General features: G+C 39.6%; 1 non-coding gene across 1 annotated transcript; it reads right to left on the bottom strand.

Moving 5' to 3' along the window:
- Positions 1 to 2,376: 2,376 nt before the first annotated feature.
- Positions 2,377 to 2,448, bottom strand: trnap-ugg. The gene has a single exon. It is a non-coding gene; the product is annotated as a tRNA-Pro (tRNA).
- Between the last annotated feature and the right edge of the window lie 5,758 nt (positions 2,449 to 8,206).

Raw genomic sequence — 8,206 nt, forward strand, 5'->3', positions numbered from 1 at the left:
TGTTGTTGTTTACTATATTTCTTTTGGACCTTGTAAATATTAGGAATGCACCGATCCACTTTTCGATCCGATACCGATACCGATCCAGTTCCGATATCATGATCATTGATTTTATATGAGGCTGTAATAATCTCCTCTCAAGTACAATTTGTACAAATATATGCATGCATGTATAAAAAGGCAACTTGAGGTAAGTTTTATTAATGTTGGATAAGTTTTAAAGTTAGAATTAAATCCTGCTAACACAAAACATGGTTTTTTTTTTATTCCTAACTTTAAAGTGGATATTAAAGTGATTAATTTAAGTGATTGTTTGTTTAAAGTTATTTTATATATTTCTTTTTAATAAGGGGAAGATATAATTTTTTTTTTCATTCTGCACTCTTTTCATTCAATGTTTTCTTTTTGATGTATTTGTTTATTTTGTCTCTTTTAAATAAATAAATGAATGAATTAAATTAAATAAAATGTTAAATGGCTTCAAACATCTGCTAAGTTCATGGAATAAACCAACAGACATGTTCCTGTTTTTAGTATTTTACATCACTTTATAATGTAGCTGTTTTTGTTGCGTTTATATATATATATATATATATATATATACAGTAATTTTCTTTTAATTTTCAATTCATATGTTTTTTTTATGATTGTCTACTGTTGTACTGATAAATATCTCCTGGAGGGTAAACTATATCTTGGCTGCAAGTATCAAACTGTGAAATCCTTCGTTTTCTACAACTGATAGTGGTTGGTCATAAATTACGATGAAGTTTAGCAACTTCTCTGTAAACATTTGAGCTCCGGGGCTTCAGTGATGTCTTCTTCTTGTTCAATCCGAAGCAGGCAGCCTGATTTCAGTCAGTCGCGCTCCCCTCTTCAGAGACGGGCAGATTGGACGCGGCTGGCCCGGGTCGGGCTGCCTGCTTCGTGTTGAGCAAGAGCAGCGCCCCGCTGAAGCCTCGGAGCTCGAATGTCCAACGTAAAACTAACTTTACCGCAGTTTAATGTGGCGCTATGGCTCTGCAGACAGTGCACGTTGCTGTCTTGTTTTATGGTGTTTCTAGTGTAAAATACTTCCACACAGCGACATGTTTAGATGAAAAGTTTGTTAGCTGTTAGCCACAGTGCTGCTAACTCAGTCCTCACGTTGTAGCTGGCTGCAAACTATGAACTGGATTTCCTGAATGTGAGGCGGGTCTTATTACTCCGGGTTCATGAGACACGCCGTCGTTCAGGAAATCCATTCCATAGTTTGAAGCCAACGTGCATCATGGATCGGAAAAATCCTATACGTAAATGATGCTGGTATCGGAGGTCGATACTGATACTGGATCGGATCGGCCCCATCCCTAGTAAATATTATATTTCTCTTTTTCATTTTTGATACTTTATTTTGTAAACTTATCGAGTTGAATCGGTTCTCATCCTGGACAGTAACAACAACATAACATAACACACAGGTCCATCACAGGGTACATAGGGTGCTCATGGATCCCATCAGGTCTTAACCAACACTTCATTACCATCATGTACATTATCAGAATACTTAACCTTCATCTTCGGTATCCTCCTGAAACAAAACTGAAAGACACGTCAGCTCCCACATCCACGACGTATCCTGCAGCGTGAGTCTCAGCGGGACATGAGGGCTCTCCTGGACCCTGTCGCTTTGTAGAAAAGATTTTCTTGATTGCGTTGAAAGTCCAGCTCATCAGATCCATAATAGTATTTTTCATTCGGGAGATGTATAACAGGAGCTCTGAGACAAAGACAGAGAGCAAAAAGCAGGAGGAAGAGGAGAGCAGGGGAGGGTGAGAAAAGGCGTCCGCCTTGTGCGAGAGCAAGTGCAGAAGAAATTATTGTTCGTTATTTCCAACGATGCAGTGTCTCACCTGACCTTTAATTGACTGTGTTCCCCTTTTCCCTCGTGTGCTTCACACTACGCTTCACACGGTCATCACACAGCAAAGTGAGCAACATGAGAATTTTACAGAAAGGTTCAAAGAGATTTTCAAAGTGTGCCAACACGCAGTCTGAGTTTTGTTTTCTTACAGGGGTGAATAATTCACGGAAGATGTTCAGACATTTGGGATTTCAGCTCGGAGAATGAGGCTTAACGTTTGTGGGAATTGTAAAAAAACTAATGTTTGCAGCAGTGGTCAGACGCAGGTAGTCTTACAACAACAATACGAGGTAAACTATTGATGTTTGGAAACCTGTCTGTAATCTGTTTTTTTGCTACAACCTCTGTAGGAACTCACTGAGCACATCTGCAGGGAGGTGGGGTGGGTGACCCTGAACAGGGAACAGGTCCAAACCAGAGTCAGGTAAACCAAGAGGAGATGTTCTGGGTCAGAGCCTGAAGGAGGAAGAAAAGGGCTCGTCTGGGATTTGAACCCGGGACCTCTCGCACCCAAAGCGAGAATCATACCCCTAGACCAACGAGCCGCAAGACCTGCTGCTCCACATGTGTGACTTGTTCCAAACATCTGTATGATGTGCTGATGTGGCAGGAGGTTCTCAGAGTGTTCTCTGGTCCAACAGCACCACCTGCTGGTCACAGGTGAACTCAACAAGCTTGTTGGTGTAGGGAAGGTATTCTCTTCCGGCGGGAGAGGTCCTAGGTTCAAATCCCGGACGAGCCCAACAACAAGAGCAGATCCCAGATGACCATCTGATGGGATGAAGATGTTTCTCTACAATAAGTCACTGCACTAACTTTAATGGTATTACGAAGGTGGAGGAAAGAGGTCCTGCTAACTTTTTTATTGTGGACGTTAAATACAACTGGAGGCCACAACGATCCCAACCAGAGGAAGGGAAATGCTGCAAAGTTGATTCCTCGAATGCTCAGGGCCCAAACCCACAACCTCAGTCTCATCTGAGTTTAAAAGCAGAAAATTACGGGTCATCCAGAATAAGACATGCTTGTAATCTAAGCACCGTATTTTCAGGAGCATAAGTCGCATCAGTCAAAAAACAAACCAAAAAAAAAACATCACGAAGAGGAAAAAACAGTTACAAGTGGTTTGGGGCGTGTAAATCTCATGTATTGTGCGTCACCGCTGACCCGTCTCATTTATACACAGTTCCCACACATGTGACCGGTACTGTGCAATACCGGGTTTTCCACCATATGTTTAGGCGCATGTGAATACGATGGTTTGCAGACAGAGCAGAGCGAGGTACCAAGACCAAGATATAGGCACAAAACAGCTGCGGTCGGAGTCGACCCGTATGAGGTGGAGAAAGAAACGATGTCAGACGGAGCGGACAAGTTGTCACCGAGAAGTTACTCTGATATTGTTCATTATTTCGTGAACACGAGGAGGAGGACCTACAGCGGAGGAGAAGTTTTTTCTACCTGGATCACTGAGCATGCATCAGGAGACGAAGTGGCTTTATTACACTAAGAGGGATTATTTACTGGTTCGTGCATTTGTCACGTCTACACTGGACTATTGCAATGGTTTATTATCTGGGTGTCCAAATACGTCTTTAAAACGTCTTCAGTTGATCTAAAATGCTGCTGCCAGAGTCCTAACTTTTGAAGGGGAGTTTTTCTTCCCACTGTTGCCACTGTGCTTGCTCAGGATGGGAGACTGCAACGAAGCCAAGACTCAACTTGTCTGCTGGATTCCTCAGATAGAGATCTTTACTCACTGGCTTTTATGTGAATGTTCCTGTAAAGTCCCTGAGACAACTTGGTTGTGACTTGACGCTTTAGAAATAAACTGAATTGAATTGAATTGAATTTGCAGCTGTTGTTGCTGTTTCCAGCTGTTTTCAGTGTTTCCAGCTGTTTTTGCTGTTTGCACCTGTTTTCACTGTTTGCAGCTGTTATCATTGTTTGCAGCTGTTATCCATATTTGCACCTGTTTTCATTGTTTGCAGCTGTTATCATTGTTTGCAGCTGTTATCCATATTTGCAGCTGTTTTCACTGTTTGCAGCTGTTTTCTTCACTGTTTGCAGCTGTTTTCATTGTTTGCAGCTGTTATCCATATTTGCATCTGTTTTCACTGTTTGCAGCTGTTTTAACTGTTTGCAGCTGTTATCCATATTTGCAGCTGTTATCCATATTTGCAGCTGTTTTCACTGTTTGCAGCTGTTTTCATTGTTTGCAGCTGTTATCCATATTTGCAGCTGTTTTAACTGTTTGCAGCTGTTTTCACTGTTTGCAGCTGTTTTCACTGTTTGCAGCTGTTATCCATATTTGCAGCTGTTTTCACTGTTTGCAGCTGTTTTCACTGTTTGCAGATGTTTTGCACCTGTCAGGCACCGTGCTCTTTCAGCGAGCTGATGGGTGCCACGGAAACTGTGACATCACTTGTTCACTGCCCTGCAGGTCGCCCAGTTGTTGCAGTGCAGCAGACCATCCAGCAGGGCTTATGTAACCACCCCCCCCACCCCCACCCCCCCAACACACTGACACCCACTGCTCTCTGATGATGGACTCCCCTTCTTGTTGCTCTCTTCTTGCACAGCCTCCTGCCCGTCGTATTGTGCACCTACCGTGCACAGTCATGCAGCCTCTGCAGATGTGCTGTTGCCACATGAAAGGACAGAGAGTTCACTTCTGGAGTGAACAAACAGCTGCACGCGCTGCCCCTCCCTCCCCACACATTTCCCAGGATGCTCCACTGCAGCAGCCTCAGGAGCAGCAACCCGCTGGGCTGGTGTGACTGGGGGTACGAACACACAGCGCCCCCTGCTGGCAGCAGGAAGCAACACCAAATATGGTCATGCTGCCTGAGCAGCAAAACGTGATTTGATGTCCTGATGCATGCTCAATAATAATAAATGATTTGATGGTTTCTCTCTTAAAAGACACTGTTTGTTTATGGTTCATCTACTTTGTACTGTTTTACCTGTTCATGCACCAAAACGTTCAGCTCGATCACAAACCGTCTACGACTTTTGGTTTCTGTAACTTTCACCCTTTCAAAATGTTTTGCTTTTCTTTTTTAATAGTGTGAATGTTTATGAAGCATTCTCACTATTGTGATCCATTTTTCCTCCGTACATTTTTTGGCACGATTCTCGTACCGCAGTTTTTGTTCTGTTTCAACAAATCATAATCAAAACGTTCAGCTCTTTTAGGAAAATCCTGCTATGACGTTTGGTTTTGGTGCAACTTCAGCTTTTTGAAAAAATTTAGCTTTTTCTGCCATTTTTGTCTCGTTGAAAATGAACTGAGCTCATTTTCCATCCTTCACATCTTTAGATGTGTTCACAACCTTTTGCTGCTCATTTCACATTTTGTTCTGCTTCAGCTACTTTCAGCTGTTTTTCAGCTGTTTTGTGCGCCTTTCAGCTTCTTTCTGCTAGCTTCAATATTGTTGTGCTTTTAACTTTATGCTAATTTCAGCTTGTTATGCTCCTTTCTGCTTATTTCTGCAAGTTTCAGCTTTTTCTACTATTTCAACTACTGTTTTTATGCTAATTTAACGTTGTTGTTGTTGTTGTTGTTGTTGTTGTTGTTGTTGTTGTTTTTAGCAAATTCCACATTTTTGCAGTCATTCAGCAAAAAATGTGCTCTCTCCACTTCCTTCTGATAATTTAAACTTCTTTTAGCTTTTTTTTATTAGCTGTTTTTTGTTACTTTCAGCTTTTTCCATCTAAGTTCTACATGTTCTGCTCATTTCGGCTTCTTTCAGCTTACTTGGGAAAAACTGTGCTCTCTTCACTTCATTCTGGTCATTTAAGCTTCTTTCTGCCTTTTCAGTTACTTTTCAGCTTTTTTTTTTGTCTCTCATTTCAGCTTTTTTCAGATAATTTCCACCTTTTTTTATTTTTTTACTCATTTCAGCTCTTTCTGCTTCCTCTGCTAATGCAAGCCTCTTTCTGCCCTCTTAGCTACTTTTTTTAGCTACTTTTCAACTTTTTTTTTTTGTTGTTGCTAAATTCCAAATCAGCTCATTTCTGCTTATTTAAACATAATTCATCAAATATGTTTTTCTTTTTGCTTTCATCTGCTAATTTAGGCTTGTTCTTCCACTTCAGTATGTTTTAGCTAATTTCAGCTTTTTTTTTTTTCAGCAATAAGCATTCACACTGCATTTTTGGCAGGAAATGTAATTTTTCTAGATAAAAGGAATTTGTCCAATGAAACAATAAGATCCTTAAACAAACACACTTCTCTTCTGCTTCAAGATATTTGGCTCTGTTTGGCTATTTTTAACTTTTACCTACTGTTTAAAGGATTTTAGCCATAGCATTTGTTTAGCTAATTTTAGCTCCAGTTTCTAATAACACCTCAAACATCTGCTAAGCTATATTTAGCTGCTGTTCTTCGTCTTGTTGCATTTAGCTTTTAGCTTCCATTCTGCTACTTTTAGCCACAGTTTTGCTCATTTTGGCTGCTGTTGAATAGATTTTATCCAAAGCTTCTGTTTTGCTAATTAGTTTAATTAATCTGCTATAACTGTTAGCTTTTTTGTTCCAATTTAGCATCTGTTTGACTAGTTTTAGCTTCCATTTAAGGTTTTATTTGAGCTTCTTTTTAGATTATTATCTTGTTATCTTTAACATCTGTTTCATTTTATTTAGCGACTGTTTTTCTGCTTTTAGCCTCTAAGTTTTGCGCAATAATTGATAACTGACTGAAACATTGCTACAAATATATGTATATGTGAGCATGCGTCTTTCTGTTAGCAAAATATTTTACAAACGACTGGATGGATTTTAATAAAGATAATGGACATTACAAAAGAAATGGCTACAATTCAGTTTTGCAAAGCTTGACGTGGTAGCAGCTGTTCAGACAGAAAACCACAAACAAAATACATTTACACTTCTGACGTGTATTAGTTTGAGTATGTATTATGAGCTGCATGTAAAAACATCATTAATTCTTTGAAACGAGCTTTTTGTCACTGCCAGGTTTTATTAAAAGTTAGTGAACTGCATTGATTTAATTAGCTCTGCAGTTTCCCTCTGCTGCCCTCTGCTGGTCAATGCTTAAACTGCCCAATTTACAGATACTAATGCGCATGCTCCAAGTCGGTTTTATTGTGGTCTTGATATATTTTTATCGATTTACGTTTCTCTGACGTCTAATCTATTTTTTGTCATTACATGTTTTATCTTTAAAATAATTAATAATAATTAATAAGTAATTTACACGTACCATGGCTACCGGAAGTAGCTTTGACTCACGGTCGCCAGAGTTAACGCATGCGCAGATCCCTAAAACCGTCATTAACAAATGTTTTTTTTTTTTAATGCAATTAAACTGAATAAAAAATATATATAAATTTTGAATTAGCCGAAACGTAAACAATAAAGCATTTTTAGCGTGACGCGGGGAAATAAAATCACCCCAACAACGCGACACAACACTGTAGGAATAAAAAAGTTCTGTTTTTGTTTCTGGGGGGAATGTTTTCATAGTTACCGGAAGTGTCGCAATGTAGCAGAATCGAAATGGCAGGCTGGTTTTAAAGTTCAAGGAACACGGTAAGTCTCGTCTTCATCGTTAGTTTCGATAGTTCATGGCTCAGCCAGCTTTTTAATGTCGATGGAAAACAACTAGTTTGTAACTGTTTAATAAATTTACGGGTTGTTTTGCTGCAAACAGAATAGTTGAGACGCACACACGTCTAACGGCTTTTGTAAGCCTTCACAAAACAGATATTTTCAAGTGTTTATTGTTTAAATAATTTAATAAAACATGTCCAGCATCAAGTGCTTAATGTCTGTTAGTATCCCAGTCCCCCTCTAGTGGATTTTAAAAGGTTATTTCACCCGGTTAATACAAGATTTTGTTAAAAATACTGCATCTATTTTAATTTGTATTCAGCTGAGGTAATTAAAATAATTGCGTCATATCCAAACAAAAACCTTTTGTTTTGTCAAAGACCAATAAGTTACTTAAGGTTTGGGAAAGTAATAACTGTAAGGACATAATTTGCACAGTATCACAAACACACAACTGTTGAAGAACATCCAGACGTGCATTATTACCTTTACCTGCTTCCTTTAGTGCTCGTATCCAGCAGTCACTGTGTGAGAGGGACTTACATCCAGGCTGCGTCCATCACACGCCAGAGCCAAATATGAACATCTGCAAATCACATGCATGAATTTCAGTCAAATGCATGTCACAAAATAACTATTTGCAACTCTACCTACATGTCCAAGTGATGCAGTGGATGTATCCAAGTGACATAGTGGACGTATCCAAGTGACATAGTTGCCTTGTCC

The sequence above is a fragment of the Nematolebias whitei genome, chromosome 23 (genome assembly GCF_014905685.2).
Source record: "Nematolebias whitei isolate Nwh7 chromosome 23, NemWhi1, whole genome shotgun sequence".
Lineage (NCBI taxonomy): Eukaryota > Metazoa > Chordata > Actinopteri > Cyprinodontiformes > Rivulidae > Nematolebias > Nematolebias whitei.